Genomic DNA, 17,066 nt, shown 5'->3' with positions numbered 1-17,066 from the left:
TGCATTGTGAAACTTGGCTGAGTTTCCAGAACGCCCCATCTCTGTAGCCCAGTGCAAACACTGAATCCCTTTTAGGACCTGGCTAATCACTAAAATGATACACATGCTACTGTGACTAGCAAAGCGGAAGTTTTATTATTTGTGTAGCAAAACGCGTTGGCTTCTGCCTTCCTGAGTTGCTCTGTTAAAAATTCTGCTGCTTCCAGGGTGGCTCTTACAGAGCTTTGAGGATGGAGTGCTCAGAAGGGCTTCATGCACTGATACAAAGTGGTAGAGGCTGAGGCCATGTGGTATCAATGTGTCCAGAGAACACATCCAGAACACCTCTGCCTTTGCTAACATGGTTGGATCTATTGGCATCTCTACAGAAATTACTGATAAGTCTTACAGGCTGTGGTTCACAGGACTGGAAATGGTTAGCTGTTGCTTTTTGGTCCAAACTGCAGATTTTAGATGGAAGATAGATAAGACAGACAGAGACAGACAGACAGACAGACAGACAGACAGACAGACAGATTGTGGGCAAATGCAAATCTCTTCTTCCTCCCTTCTTCATCTCCTTCTCCTCCTTCCTCTCTCCTTCAGTGTGGTGTAGTGGTTAAGAGCAGTAGACTCGTAATCTGGTGAACTGGGTTCGCATCTCCACTCCTCCACATGCGCCTTGGGCTAGTCACACTTCTTTGAAGTCTCTCAGCCCCACTCACCTCACAGAGTATTTGTTGTGGGGGAGGAAGAGAAAGGAGAATATTAGCCGCTTTGAGTCTGGGTAGTGATAAAGCAGGATATCAAATCTAAACTCTTCTTCTTCTTCTTCTTCTTCTTCTTCTTCTTCTTCTTCTTCTTCTTCTTCTTCTTCTTCTTCTTCTATCCTCCATCCAGGTGAGTAGGATTCATTGTGCAAACACTCAAGGAGGATGCAAACAGGTCTGGCTAGAGATGTGGTCTTGGGAGAGGGGTGTGCGGCTTGGGGAAGGGTGTGGTCTGGTAAGAGAGACCCAGACAGAGAGGCTTGGGAGAAAAACTCCCCCACGCCCAGCCTTGAGTTTTCCAACCCTGACCAACTGAGAAACTTTTTGTGCATCATCTAAGACACTAGAGATTTCCACACCAATGGGAACTCAGAATGTTGCAACATCTTTGGGGGTAAACCAACTGAGCTGCAGCTCTGTATTTTTGTTATATGATATATGCTTGTTTTCTGTAAACATTTTCTTTCTGGCACGACACCAAATTCCCTTCTCAAATTGCACGGGATCCCACATTTTAGGGTAAATTCAAGGGTGTTTGCCTGCAAGATAGCAGCCAAACCCTTATTCTCTAGGAATCCTTTAGCTCCAATCTAGCCTTGAGAATTTTTTTTTGGTGGGGTGGGGGGTGCTCCAGAGCAAAACTACAAGTCTGTCAGCATAGTCTCTTCTATGAAAAGTTTTCCATCTGTCTTTCTCAGTCACACATTCATAAAAGCAACCCTTTTTTCAGGGACACAGTGGTTGGCACCACTGTGAAACTCCAGTTTTTCTTAATTTGTATATTCCACTTCTTGAGCTTCTCAATTTCCCCCCTCACTTTTCAGTTTTTAAGTCTGAAGTATGAGAGATCTGTTATTGGGATGGTGTGGGCCAGATGGGCAGATCACTGTCCTCTCCCAGATCAAAGAAAACTTGCTCCAGAGACATACTCACATCCCTGGCTGAAAAAGCAAACTTCTCAACAACTGTTGCCACCAGATCCAGTTGTATACAGATAGCAGACCATGCAGGAGAACTTGAGATAACAGAACAGGAGCAGTTTTCAACACCTTCCAGTTTCTTCCCTAACTGCCATTTGTCTTGAGTGCCCAGAGGAAATCATGAGAAGAAAGGCTTTGGAAGGAGCAAAAACAAAACACAAAAAAGCAATGAAGTGCCATTTTGCATTTTATGGTTGCCTGCTGGATTGCCATGTGCAAACAAACATATATTTATAGGCTTGGCTTGTCATGTTAACACAAAGGCAAAAGCAGGCCATGAAGAACATAAAGAAGATGAGCCCAAGAGACTCTTCCCATTAAACTGGTGCAGTCAGTGTGTATGTAAGCTGCAGCCCGATTGGTTCTGCTTCAACTCTTATATACCCTGTGCTGGTTTTATATATATATATATAATTTGATGATAATTCCTAGATGCCAAGATCCAAGTTTGAGGCAGGAACCTCAGCAGAGATTTAAAATCACAAAATATTCAGCAAATCAAAGCACTGAAATATAGGCTGTTAAATCTTTAAAATATGCCCTTGTGAGTTCCAAAATGTCCCTCTTCCATTGGTTCACTTACAAATTCTTCAAAGGTCTGGTTCATGTGCATTTCCATACACCAGTCAGAAAAGTGGCACAGGCAGTAAAACTTGGCTTAGTTCCAAAACATTGAAAGTTTCTAAATTGTTGGTATAGGAACTCAAGGGATGTTTGTGGGAGCTATGTGGTCTGAGCTGGAGCAACCAGATCAGTCCTCTTCACATGCTGAGCTTCTTGGGTTAACTGAGGGAACGGAGATCTGATTACCTAGTCCCTCTCAAGGTGAGCGGAAGGGGACACAGCTAAGCCTGGCAGGACAGATTACTCTATGGTATTAATCCCTTCATGTTAATGAGACTTAAGCATGTTGGTTGCATGAGGCTGGTTATCCCACACTCAAAAGGTCACTGTGTCCTGCAGGAGAGTATCTCCTTAAAGTCTCTAAAATATCTGAAGTGCTTTCACTGCAACTTGGAACAGGGCTTTAGGTGTGGTTGCCCCTCTTATGTGGAAAGGCATCCTTGCTGAGATACAATGGGCATCTGCTATCTGTATTTTCCTGAAACAATTGAAGACTTTCTTTCTTTCTTTCTTTCTCTCTCTCTCTCTCTCTCTCTCTCTGACAACCTTTCCCAGCTAGATGGATTTTACTTATTTTTTTTTTAGGTTTCCCTCTATTGTCAGCTGTTTTTATTGTCCAGCCTTTGGGATTAGCATCCAGCTAAGTTCTACTCCACAGACCCATTGAAAACACTAGCTTTAAATTAGACATGCCCATTAATTTTAAGGGGGCTACTCTGAGCAGGAGTAACATTGGTAGCCATCCATGGAAATCCTTTCTGAATGTTCCTATTTCCCCGCACTCCTCCTTGGGAAGGCTGGCAGTGTTTTGGCCCCCTGAGGATGTGATAATGCATTAAGAATAAACAAAGGGTGGGGGAGAATAAAGCAACCATCACAGGGAAATCATGCCCTGTCCAAATGAAACCTTCCTCTCATCTCTGTCATCACATTTCCCTATTTGAAACCTTTCATTGTTTCAGATTTTAATTCTCTTTTGGCAGATTGCCTCTTTTGGGGCAGCGACATTATCCGGTCAAGCACTTTCCAGTTGACGGGTGGTGGTGGTGGAGGGGTGAATTTAATATTCTTCCAAACTGTGTCAGATTGTTACCCCTCTACTCGGAATGAGATAAAATCTGTAAGCAAGAGGCAGTTAAAAGAGTAATTATCAAAAGACTTGGGCTATGAAAGGACGTGTAATTTCTGCTGTCATTGATAGTCGACACTCCAAAAAAAAGTGATAAATTTGTCTGTGGCAGGAAATAAAATGACAGAGCGCTTCTGTAATGCAAATCAGCACTTCCTTGAAGGTTTTTGCTTTGAAAAGGGTATTTCCCCTGTGAGAGTTATTTCATTTACTCTCTTCTTCTTCTTAACCCCCAACCCTATCTGTTTCTTCTTCTTCCTTTGCTCAGAGCGTCACAGGGCCTAAATGATGCCCACTTGCAGCAGTTAGCGACAGCTCCGTGGGGATCGCGCTTCCTTCCTCTCGAGAGGACTGTATGGAAAGAAGACGCGTTAAGAATGCCAGCTTTTGGTTACAAAAGAACTGTTCTCTCCCATTGGGGCAAGAATCTAGAACAGGCTTCCTCAACCTCGGCCCTCCAGAAGCTTTGAGACTACAATTCCCATCATCCCTGACCACTGGTCCTGCTAGCTAGGGATCATGGGAGTTGTAGGCCAAAAACATCTGGAGGGCCGAGGTTGAGGAAGCCTGATCTAGCACTGGAGCTTGCAGAGTGAGGATGCGGGAATCTGGTAACAACTCCCATCAGCCCCAGCCAGTGTGACCAGTGGTGGACTTTGGGTTCTCAAAATTCAGCCGTGTCCTGTGTGGAGCTAAAATGGGGGGGCACCTCTTGCACTCCATTCTACAGTTTTGTTTTGGTGTTCCCTGCAGCATGGCTGAGACTGTACTGGTTGTGCTGCCCTCAAACCACCCCTGCCCATGGTCAGGGATGATGGGAGTTGAAGTCCAACAACATCTGGAGGACCACAGGGTTCCCCATCCAGTGGTGACTGGTGCCCAGGGCCGTCTTTAGCATATGCACCACTGGGGTGCAAATATCCACCCAGCGCCCCCAAATTTAGTGCTGCCCATGTTTACACCCAAGATATACTTCTCCATAGGGATTAAACCACAGAGCCTAGGACTTGCTGATCAGAAGGTCGGTGGTTTGAATCCCCGCGATGGGGTGAGCTCCCATTGCTCGGTCCCTGCTCCTGCCAACCTAGCAGTTCAAAAGCATGTCAAAGTGCAAGTAGATAAATAGGTACCACTCCAGCGGGAAGGTAAACAGCATTTCCATACGCTGCTCTGGTTCGCCAGAAGCGGCTTAGTCATGCTGGCCACATGACCCGGAAGCTGTACGCTGGCTCCCTCAGCCAATAAAGCGAGATGAGCGCCGCAACTCCAGAGTCGGCCACGACTGGACCTAATGGTCAGGGGTCCCTTTACCTTTATACTTCTCCATGGTTGCAGGCAAGGCCATGGTGGCAGAGGCGGTGTCCTGCTCTTCCAAGTCTCACTGCTGTTGCCTCTCAAGAACCGGGCACCCGAGCTCTGCAAAGGAGTGCAGCTTCACATCCAGGTGCTTTTAAAAGCTCCCCAGGAGGAGGAAGGAGAAGAGCAACGCCTCTCCATGCAGGGCAGGACTCTGGGGAGGAGAAAGTGGCCAGGGTGGAGGCAGCAGTGGCCGGTTTTGAATGTCAGCTTAATCAAAATTATTTATTATTTCATAACAGGTAGAGATAGTTAAGAGCTTAGGTGGCTTCAGTGGCGGGCACCTGGCTCCCCCCGGAATTCAGTGCCTGGGTGCCTTGCACCCCTTGCACCCCTGGGTAAAGACGGCCCTGCTGGTGCCCACTGGAACTGGTAGGGAGGGATGCAGGTGTAGTTGGAGCCATGCCAGACAGGGCCAACTAATTCTAGGTTTGTCCCCATCCTCTTCCTGGCTGAGTCCTACAAGGGCAACACTGAGTCTAAGGAGGAGGAAGCTGCCAGCCAGTGCCATTCCCTGGGCTGCATGTACAGAGGCCAGGCGGCAGGTAGCCTGGGACAGTGCCTGGGATGAGTGAGAAACAGGAGAAAAGCAGCTCTCCTCAACCTGGTGCTCTCTAGATGTCAACAGAGTACCACGCCCACTCTTCCCAGGCAACATGGCTAACGGTTCAGCAGCTTCTGAAGGGCCTTGGTTTCCTCATCCTTGGGATAGTGGAAAACAGATTGTGAGCAGGGTATGGAAGAACTGTGATTTTATGGGCTTTTCATCCCACCATACTGACAATTTGACCATGCGGGAGCAACTTGTTGTTGTTGTTTAGTCGTTTAGTCGTGTCCGACTCTTCATGACCCCATGGACCAGAGCACGCCAGGCGCTCCTGTCTTCCACTGCCTCCCCCAGTTTGGTCAAACTCATGCTGGTAGCTTCAAGAACACTGTCCAACCATCTCGTCCTCTGTCGTCCCCTTCTCCTTGTGCCCTCCATCTTTCCCAACATCAGGGTCTTTTCCAGGAAGTCTTCTCTTCTCGTGAGGTGGCAGCACAGTAATTCAGTTTCACTAGCAAACCAGAGGTTTAAACCAACCCCTTTCCAGCCCCGGGAAGAACATGGGGGAGCATTTGCACAACACACCGACGCACTGCAGCCAACACACTAATGTGTCATGACACACGGTTTGGAAAGCTCTGCTCTAGAAGGTTATCAGGTGAATTTCAGGCCTTCGCACTCTAACCGCTGCAGAATACTGCCTTTCCAAGATCACAACAAAGATTGGGGCGTTCTCTATGGTGCTCTGCCCAATTTGCCTAGCATTGCACACACAGAGACACATGCATGGCTTCTACATAGTGCTCAAATGACAAGGGAAGTGGGTGGGAGCTCTCAGTGGAACTCTGCAAGCCCCAGTCTCCCTCCAGTTTTAGCCAAAGCAGACACATACTGAGAGCCTTCTGAAAAGTGTTAGCTAGCATAAAATGTAAGGGGGCCAGGGGTTTGCTCCTGTGCATCCCCTGTAAATTGAGCATGGCTCCTACATACTGCTAGGGAAGGGGGGAAGACACCAATTGGCAAATAACCCAGAGCCTCTTCCTTTCTTATCTCTGGCATTCCACCTTAGCAATGGCTTCACTAACTGCTTTTCCTTTTTTTAATCCGAGAGAGAGAGAGAGAGAGAGAGAGAGAGAGAGAGAGAGAGAGAGAGAGAGAGAGAGAGAGAGAAGCAGGCTCTCCCTCCATCTTCAAACTGGAACTAAAAATACCTGCTTGACCCTTTTAAGTAAGGATTGCATATGTGGTTAGCACAAGTCTCGCTGCCCCCTGCTGAGATCAAAGGCTGGGCCCAACTTAACTTGGAACATTGAGCAGCTGTCACTGCCTCCCTTGTTAAGGGCAAAGTTTCCTCTTCTCTGAAGGGTGTGGCACTGACTTATTTGATGTACTGCCTCTTTGGAATAATATGGCCACTGGTCTAATTGCTCTTGATTTTTTTTTATAAAAAAAAAAGCAAAATGAAACGAGCAATGCAGGATAGAGCCATTTGGCCACCGTGCAGGTTATTGCCATAGAAGGAAAGAAAGACCACGTCAAATATTGCACATCCAGGCAGAGAACCCCGCAGAGATTATTTCGGATGAGTTGCTGCAAATCCTGCATGAAGTGTCAAGCTCTTTTAAGTGAAAAGACACTTTAAAAAACAAATAGACGCAAAGCTTTTAAACTCTGGAGGGTGAGAGGATGTGTGTAACATCTTCAAGGCCCGTGAAGTGTGGGATGATAAGATTTAGGCTGCATACACAGATATGTACACACAACATTTTTTTTCTAGAATTGAGCTCTGAGTGCTTCCCTGCCTGCCTTCATAGTCCACACACAATTTACATCTCCTGCCTGCATGTGAACATCCTTTCAACTTTGTTGGGACAACCCTGCTGTTTATATATTTTGCCAAATAAGGGCCAAGGACGGGAAACAGACACACCCACACCAGATTTGGAATCACAATGGGAACTCTGGCATGAGACCACACGGTTTCTTCCCAGAAGGCCATGGGGAGTTAGCTTGTTTTGGTTCAAGCCTTGCAAGCTCTGCTCCACCCACACTGCTGCTCCCTGAGGCACATCACACGAGGGGCTCAAAAATCAAAGCTAACGGAGGATCCACTCCGGAGAGTTTTTAATTCTCAATGAAGCCTCTCTTCAGATGGAAAAGAAGCTGTTCTAAGATACTGACTGCAGAGGGAAAGAGAAGGGGAGCAAGCATCAGTTAGAGCTGTGGTGGGGAACCTTTTTCATTCCGAGGTCCACCTACCCTTCTGGACAACCTTTCAGGGGCCACACACCCATGGTGGGCAGGGACTGAGGCTAACGTGGGCAGAGCAAGAAATCAAATGCAAGCTTTGCACAGAGGGCTTGATAAATGCAAGAAAATAGCAAAGGAGCTGGATTGTGTGTGTGCCTGGATGTATCCCGTCCACAACAAAGCTTGGCCATAACAAGCCAAGGGAAGAACAGTTGCTCAGAGGTGTGGCACATGTTTAGCACGCAAAAGATTAATTTGTGGAGGAAAGGCTATCAAGGGCTTTGTTGTTTAGTCGTTTAGTCGTGTCCGACTCTTTGTGACCCCATGGACCAGAGCATGCCAGGCACTCCTGTCTTCCACTGCCTCCCGCAGTTTGTTCAAACTCACGCTGGTAGCTTTGAGAACACTGTCCCACCATCTCGTCCTCTGTCGTCCCCTTCTCCTTGTGCCCTCCATCTTTCCCAACATCAGGGTCTTTTCCAGGGAGTCTTCTCTTCTCATGAGGTGGCCAAAGTATTGGAGCTTCAGCTTCAGGATCTGTCCTTCCAGTGAGCACTCAGGGCTGATTTCCTTCAGAATGGAGAGGTTTGATCTTCTTGCAGTCCATGGGACTCTCAAAAGTCTCCTCCAGCACCATAATTCAAAAGCATCAATTCTTCGGCAATCTGCCTTCTTTATGGTCCAGATCTCACTTCCATACATTACTGGGAAAACCATAGCTTTAACTATACGGACCTTTGTTGGCAAGGTGATGTCTCTGCTTTTTAAGATGCTGTCATCGCTTTTCTCCCAAGAAGCAGGCATCTTTTAATTTCGTGACTGCTGTCACCATCCGCAGTGATCATGGAGCCCAAGAAAGTAAAATCTCTCACTGCCTCCATTTCTTCCCCTTCTATTTGCCAGGAGGTGTTGGGCCCAGTGGCCATGATCTTAGTTTTTTGATGTTGAGCTTTAGACCATATTTTGCGTTCTCCTCTTTCATCCTCATTAAAAGGTTATTTAATTCCTCCTCACTTTCTGCCATCAAGGGCTAACAACCACAATAGCCACTGTCTGAGGCAGTATACCTCTGAATGCTGGTTGCTGGGAATTTCAAGTGATGAGAGCACTGTTTCATTCGGGTCCGGCTTACAGGCTTCCCATGAGCATCGGGTCAGACACTGTGAGAATAGGATACTGGACGAGGTGGTCTGATCTGGCAGATTATTTCTTATGTTCATACCAGTGTTGGCTGTTACCCAATGGCCCTGGTGGGCTGGAATGCACGGAGCCCAACTGCAGGTGGAGTCAGTGCCAAAGACACCTCATTCTCTATTGATTGCAAAGAACTGGAAGGGGGAGAAAATCCCATCATTATTAGAATAGCAAAACAAACTCTGTGAATTTGTAGAAATGGCAAAATTGACAGCAATTATTAGAGGTCACTCAAACCAGAGAATAATCAAAGAGTGGGATGGAGTGAAGGAATACACGAAAAAATGTTGTCCCGGAATTGAAATATTAATAGATAATGCGTAAAACGTGCAGGGGTAAGCAAGAAAATAACAATAGAAACAATTGAATAATTATTAAATTATAACAACGCAACAAAATGGAAGAAATAAAATATTGAGATCACACATGGGTGGAATCTATAATATTATTTATAATATAAATTTCTTAACTGTGATGTATTTACATACAGCAAAGGGAAGCCTAGAGTAATCATGTATGTTTTAATTTAGGTAATCTGTGTAATAGGCTTATGTTAGAAAACAAATACGGATTTTGAATTTGATGCTTGTATTTTGTTACTTTTTGGTTTTGAAATCAAATAAATAAATAAATAAATAAGACACCTCATTCTCTCTTTGTCCCCATCCTCCTTCCTCAAAGGCAGCACTGAGACTAAGGAGGAAGATGCTGGCAGGTTGTGGCACCACCCCTTGGGTTGGCCATAAGTAGGAAGGCAGGAAGGGGAAGGCTAGCTGGGGGTGCTGCACTTGGTGGGACAGTGCCCCAGTCACCCTCAGGGAGCAACCTTCACTGCTTCTAAATTTACATATTCATGGACCAGCATCTCTAGGTAAGGCTGAAATAGGTCACTTTCTAGAACTACCGCCAACTAGTATGAAGAACACAGGTAGGGGACTTGTGGTCCTCTAGATATTGGATCACAGCTCCCATTGTCCTTGACCAGGCATCCCCAAACTCAGCCCTCCAGATGTTTTTGGAATACAACTCCCATGATCCCTAGCAAACAAGACCAGTGGTCAGGGATGATGGGAATTGTAGTCCCAAAACATCTGGAGGGCCGAGTTTGCTTATGCTTGACCATTGTTTACACAGGCTGGAGCTCCTGAGAGTTGGAGTCCATCCACATCTGGAGGGCAGCTGGTTCCCTAACACTGTTGTAGGCAACCCTGAACCAGACGGACTGGTTCATTATAAGGCAGATTGCTATTGTGATAGGAATTTTGAGGTCTTAGGTATATGTTAAATGTTCATAAGTGTACCAACCAAGCACATACATAGATCAGCATAAGAAGACCAACCTGAAACCATTTTGATTCCCCTGAGCAAATGATTTCTCTGCAAGGTCAAAGTGGGAAACCTCCCCATTGTCTCTTTCCTCACAAATCCTGTCTTAAGGGTATGTCTGTGTATGAACAGGGTGAACCTGTGACCTGGCTCAGGAACGAAAGTATTTATCATTACAAAAAACTGGCCAGGCTCCCCAGGTAATCCAATCAAGTGACCATTAACAGGTATTCTGCCCAACAGGAGGTAAACAAAGCACTCAGATTTCCTGTAGACCGCCCTTTCTGTGATGTAGGTATGATGTATCTGTTTACAACAGATATATATTGTGATATATATCACACTATGTTGGGAAGTGGGTGACGCTGTGGGTTAAACCACAGAGCCTAGGGCTTGCCGATCAGAAGGTCGGTGGTTCGAATCCCCGCGACAGGGTGAGCTCCTGTAGCTCGGTTCCAGCTCCTGCCCACCTAGCAGTTCGAAAGCACGTCAAAGTGCAAGTAGATAAATAGGTACCACTCTGGTGGGAAGGTAAACAGCGTTTCCATGCACTGCTCTGGTTCGCCAGAAGCGGCTTAGTCATGCTGGCCACATGACCCGGAAGCTGTACACCAGCTCCCTCAGCCAATAAAGCGTGATGAGCGCCACAACCCCAGAGTCGGTCACAACTGGACCTAATGGTCAGGGGTCCCTTTACCTTTTTATAGCACTATTTTCCCATTCAAGAGGAGGAAGTGCACCCTTAGACATAGCTGGATTGCTTTAGAAGCCTGCTGCTGCTGCTGCAGACACGATGAGATGCAAACTCCGTTCGAAAGGCAGTTACTAATTTAGAGCAGGATAGAATTCACCTTTTCTCTTCTAATTCCAGCTCTCATTGAATCTAAGTGCAAAGATTCTGGGATCTTTGGGGGCATCATTTCTACCCCTCTTCTTTGTGCATAAGATGGGTTTTGTGATCATACATGACAGTCTGGATTTTGAAGCTCCCATATTCAAAGTTAGCAAGGAGAAAAAGCAGGGTCCTTCATCTTCCAAGCTCCGCACCAGTAGCTTTGCTCCTGATATATATATTTTTTCTCCAAAAGCCCCCCACCTTTCCTGAAAACCCACTTTTTCCAGTCAAGAGTAAAGGCATCTTACTCCTTAACTTTTAATAAATAATGTACATGGGCTGCCTGCCACTCAGGAGCGAGAGAGAAGCAACGGAATCAAAGCCTAACTCTTTCCTCCATCAAAGCCTCCGGAAGAACAGAAGCACTTTGTACAAGTTTAGTGGCTTTGATTGGCATTCAGCGCTGCTTAGTTTCAAATGGACCAGTTTCGACAAATGTCTTGCATTGGCTTGTACGTCAAGCTGAACCTCAGCTTGTTACGTTGATTTGAGTCAATGTCATATTTGCATGCCGCTCCTCTGTTAGCAGCAAAGTTGAGCTCAAAGCAGCTCACAACAATTACAAAGCGTTAGAAAATTACATATAAATAACATTTCCATCAATATGATCACATTTTTTGGGGGGGGGGGAAACACCCCACAGTAGCTCATCAGAAATGGCTGCTAATTGGCATCCCAGTTCCAGCTGACATTCTGTACTTTTCTGTGTATTAGACTATGTTTTTTCACTAAAAATCCTGCTAAAAAGTGTGGATGTTATACATGGGTAGTGCAAAGGGTGGACGTTTGATTGGTTGCTGCAACAATTGTCAGCGGCTATTGTGCGTGTTATTGGTTGCTGCGTCAATGGGTGATGTTGATTGGCTGACGCTCTGGGAGTTGGGCAGGCGATTGACAGCTTCTGCAAAGAAAGGTTAACAACTCTGGGCAATCCTCCGCGAAAAAACCAGCTCAACAACTCTGTGCCATCTCCCCCCATTTTCTTAAATGTGATCCCCAAAAATAGGGGGCATCTTGGCGCTGTGGTGTAAACCACTGAGCCTTGGGCTTGCCAATCAGAAGGTCGGCAGTTCGAATCCCTGTGACGGCGTGAGCTCCCGTTGCTCGTTCCCAGCTCCTGCCAACCTAGCAGTTCGAAAGCCCGTCAAAGTGCAAGTAGATAAACATTACAAACATTAACAAGTTTATGGTTTCTCAGAAAATATTCCTGTCAGTATCTTAACTTTAGTTTATTTACCGGCGGGTGGTGCTGTGGGTTAAACCACAGAGCCTAGGACTTGCTGATCAGAAGGTCAGTGGTTCGATTCCCCGCGACAGGGTGAGCTCCCGTTGTTTGGTCCCAGCTCCTGCCAACCTAGCAGTTCGAAACCACGTCAAAGTTCCAGTAGATAAATAGGTACCACTCTGGTGGGAAGGTAAACAGTGTTTCCGTGTGCTGCTCTGGTTCTCCACAAGCAGCTTGGTCATGCTGGCCACATGACCCGGAAGCTGTCTGCAGACAAATGCCAGCTCCCTCAGCCAGTAAAGCGAGATGAGCGCCGCAACCCCAGAGTCGTCTGTGACTGGAATTAACTGTCAGGGGTTCTTTCCTTTTACCTTTCTACATGGGGGCATCTTATGGATGCGAAAGTATGGTAATCCCTCTTGGAAAAGAGACAAGTTTTTTCTTGACTTTGGTTTTTCTCTCACCAGGATACACAAACACACACATGGAAGGGCCAGTGCCCTTAACTATACCCAAATAGGTTGAATTGCTATATTTGATGTCCACTTTGTGGATAACCCTTTCTGTGACGACGACAACAACAACAATAATAATAATTTATTTATTCCCCATCCACTCTGGGTGGCTTCCAATAAAATATTAAAAATAGAATAAAACATCCAACATTTAAAACTTCCCTGTGGAAAGAGGGTTTCTAGAGTCTTTGACTTATGCACTTCTTGCCTGTAACGTCCATGAAGATGACAGTTTGGCGACTCCTATTCTCTCAACATTCCCAACATTCCGAATGGCATCTACGCTACCTTTTGGCCAAAGAAATTATTAACCCAAACTGTTCTGGGTTATGTGTGTGTGTACAGCTTTGGTTGTGCTGTAGCCCCTGAAGAAAGAAAATAATGCAATATCATTGGGAAAGAATCCCAGCAGAAATAGCCCACCACTATGATCGTGTCACAAACATGTCACAGAAAACACTCAGGAAAAAGCGCTGTTCTGGAAGAGGCCAGAGACTTGCTTGTGACATCTCCCTCTTCCTCTGTAATGAGGTTGTGACATCTCCCTCTTCCTCTGTAATGCCCAGAGGAAGAAGAAATTCATTCCTATTAACACTCTGAATCTTTGGATCAAAGTCAGAGTGGAAGCGGAGGCAAAGCGGTGTTCATATAACAATTGGGGGTGTGGGGTTGGGCAGGGGTCCTTCTGCCTTTCATGTATGTTTATTTCCTAAATAATAATAATAATAATAATAATAATAATAATAATAATAATAATAATTTATACCCTGCCCATCTGGCTGGGTTTCCCCAGCCACTCTGGGTGACTCCCAACAATATATTAAAAACGTGATAAAACACCAAACATTAAAAACTTCCCTAAACAGGGCTGCCTTCAGATGTCTTCTAAAAGTCAGATAGTTGTTTATTTCCTGGACTGATGGGAGGGCATTCCACAGGGCGGGTGCCACTACCGAGAAGGCCCTCTGCTTGGTTCCCTGTAACCTCACTTCTCGCAATGAGGGAACTGCCAGAAGGCCCTCGGAGCTGGACCTCAGTGTCCAGGCTGAATGATGGGGGTGGAGACGCTCCTTCAGGTATACTGGACCGAGGCTGTTTAGGGCTTTAAAGGTCAGCACTAACGCTTTGAATTATGCCCGGAAACATTAACCTGCGCTAACCAAGTGGCTGTCTCCTGGGACCAATTAAACTTACAAGTTGTACCGTGGGCATCACATTACAAGAAGGCAAGAATAAGTAACAGACATTTTCTCTGACAAGCAGTTACATTTCACCAGGGTTTGTTTGCTTTGTAAATAGAACCTGAAGAAGGGTGTTTTGTGTGTGTGTTTTGGGGGGGGGGGTGGAGTGTGGAATCACCACTTTGCTCTTGAGAGTGGTTAATTTGCTTGCATCACACATCGGAAGCCTGAAAACATTTGTTCTGATTAGTGAGCACAAGCTTTGCTTCCTTCTGTTGTTTCTTCTGTTATTATTGCATTGATGTGCAAGATGCTGCTCTCAGGTTATTGGGTTTAAAAAGAAAAAAACACCCAAGAGGTGGTGTTGACAGTTTAATTGGAGATTAAAAGGGGAGTAGAGAAACTCAAGGGGAAGAGGTCCTATAATAGCCCTTTCCATTGATTGATTGATTGATTGATTGATTGGATTGATTCAAAGCATTTGGACTCTGCTTTTCAGGAGAAAAGCTCTCAGAGTGCCTTCCAAATCAACAAAAACAACACAGTCCCTCTCCTCAGGCTTACAATGGAAAAAGATGCATCATAAAAGGAAAAAGGGATGTGGAAGGTAGAAGAAGAAAGAAAGCAAATCCTAAGCGTTACAAATTTGTTATAATGGCCAGCTTGGATGGGAATGTTTAATGTTTTAATGTTAAACATTATATTATCTTTTTATATATGTTGGAAACTGCCCAGAGTGGCTGGGACAAACCAGTCAGATGGGTGGGGTATAAATAGTATTATTAGTATTAGTATTAGTATTAGTAGTGCTTTTTTCTAAACAAAATTTTTTATGGGTACTCTCATTTTGACTCTAGAAAATCACCATTTTATAGTTCAAATTGGGAAAAACAAATACAGTAAATGGGCAAAAGTACAAAGATTCACAAAATGTTTAGGGGTATGCGTACCCCTGCATCTCCTCAGAAAAAAGCACTGATTATTAGTATTAGTATTAAATATGACGTCCCTATTTTCATTTGAGAAATGTTGCAGGGTATTCTCTTTGAGCTGCCCTTAACAAACGAATCGTCATCTCTAAGACTTATTCTCTTCCACTATCCTTTAGATATCCAAACAGCATAACTATAGGATCTCCAGGAGGGTCGTGACTTAAAAAGTCCCCTCTTTCATCTATGCAGCCTTACAAGATCTGTGCATGATAAAAGACAACTGCATATAAATGGAACATTTTAAGAGCTTCGGAAATGGTTTTTCTTTTCTGAAGCAGGCCTTCCAGAGTGTGCTTTCTCTGAGAATTCTCCCCCCATTTAGTGCACAGTCCAATGAAAACCAGGCTCTGGGCCTTTTTAAAGGAAAGGCTTTTGATTTAGTTAAGTTTTACGAGTGTCAGCTAAGAAGCGACGTGCTTCCATGGCAGTCAATCCCTTTTTATACTCTGCAACGTCAGGAAGCTGTCAAGGAAAGGGGTAGTTCTGCAGCCTGACTTACGACTCACATATAATGGAGATTTTACTCTTGGACCATGAAAGCCTTCAAAATGAGTGTAGATCCACTTTTCCGGGGTTCATTGCCTGGCAGATTCTTCTTCTCTGAGCACTTGCCAAATCAGAAACATGGGGTGCAAAAGCATTGTAATAAAAAATTGAGGTCTTATATATATAATAAATGTTCATAAATGTACCAACTAAGCACGTACATAGATATGTGGTCCACATGTCTGGAGCAGCACAGGAAGACCGCCCTGAAACCATTTTGACTCCCAAAATGACCAAATGTTTGCTCTGCAAGGAGGGAGGGGGTGAGGGAACTTTCCCATTGTCTCAGGAATTGGGTAATCACCATCTCAAAGGAATGGCCAGACTACCAGGAAAGGCAATCAGATAAGGCAATATCAGACAACCTGGCAGACAGGAAAAACAACAACATTCAAATTTCTGTTGTAGAGCATCTTTTCTGTGGTGTAGGTTTGATGTTTGTGGGGGGTGGTCTTAGGTTACACCCCTTCTGTGATGTATGTATGATGTATGGAGGGGTGGTCTTGAGCTCCAGGACAGGGAATTTAAAATGTCTAAAAGGCAGGGACACCTTTGTTCTGGATCCTCCTCCTTTCCTGCATGTGAGGGGAGCACTCTGTTGCAACAGCTTTAATAAAGATCAGGCTTACTAGCTTCTTTGCTTCTCAGTATTTTCTGGTTGGCCTCTGTTATTTTCTCCTACCGATGGAGAACCTACAAAGGACTCTATAGGGGCTCTTGTGTCCCCCATAAGGGATTAGGGCAGCTTTAGTTTACAACAGAATAAATGGATCTGCTGCTTAAGGCAAAATTGGTTGGTGCACTTTGATATTGTTTTCAGTCTTTAAGGCGCCCCAAGGAACTTGCACACACATTGTTGGCTTCAGCAAGGAAATTGAGGACACTAAGGAACCTGCCTCCAGCAGCACAGCACAAGGAAATTGTGAGAGCCAGTGTGCCATAATGGCCTCACCATCTCATAGCTTAACCTACCTCACAGGGTTGTTGTGAGGTTGACATAGGGATGAATACAGCACCTTGAGCTCCTTGGAAGAAAAGATGGCATATGAATGGAACAAATAAATAAAATAAAAAATAATTTGAACTGGTGAAGTTTATGAGAGCACAGGAACAGAAAAGCACAAGAAGAAACCTGATGGATCAGTTCAATGGTCTATCTAGTCTAGCATCCTGTTCTTGCAGTGGCCAACCAGACAGATGCCCGTTGGAAGACCATAGGCAGGACCTGAGCACAGCTGTGGTCTCCCCACTTTCTGTTCCCAGTAACTGGTAAAATAAGAAGGGCCAGCTCAAGACATGTGGGCACCTGAGGCAGGCCTCAATATTGTGCCCACCTCTCCACCACAGAAGAAGGGGTGTGAGAAGATCTACATCAGGAACAAGCAGGGGAGAGAAAGTTTGACATGGGGATCTGCTGCCCTGGGAGATCCTGCTGCCTGCAGTGGTCATCTCGTGCAATTCATCTTTATTGCTTTTTTTAAAACAGAAATACTTTCTTAACATAAGATTACAATATGATGTTTCAGTTTCTTGTTGGTATACAAATGTTTCTAAATC

The 17,066-nt window shown here is 45.1% G+C and overlaps 1 long non-coding RNA gene across 1 annotated transcript; it reads right to left on the bottom strand.

Annotated features, from left to right (window-relative positions):
• Positions 1–833: 833 nt before the first annotated feature.
• LOC309359633 lies at positions 834–15,587 on the bottom strand. The gene is made up of 3 exons (XR_014163877.1): positions 15,470–15,587; positions 4,794–4,992; positions 834–3,833 (listed from the first exon to the last, which is right to left on the bottom strand). It is a non-coding gene; the product is annotated as an uncharacterized lncRNA (long non-coding RNA).
• Between the last annotated feature and the right edge of the window lie 1,479 nt (positions 15,588–17,066).

The sequence above is a fragment of the Podarcis melisellensis genome, assembly GCF_964234715.1.
Source record: "Podarcis melisellensis genome assembly, chromosome: 16".
NCBI classification, from domain to species: domain Eukaryota; kingdom Metazoa; phylum Chordata; class Lepidosauria; order Squamata; family Lacertidae; genus Podarcis; species Podarcis melisellensis.
Note: the sequence above shows the minus strand (reverse complement) of the source record. Positions and strands in the feature narration are given on the sequence as shown.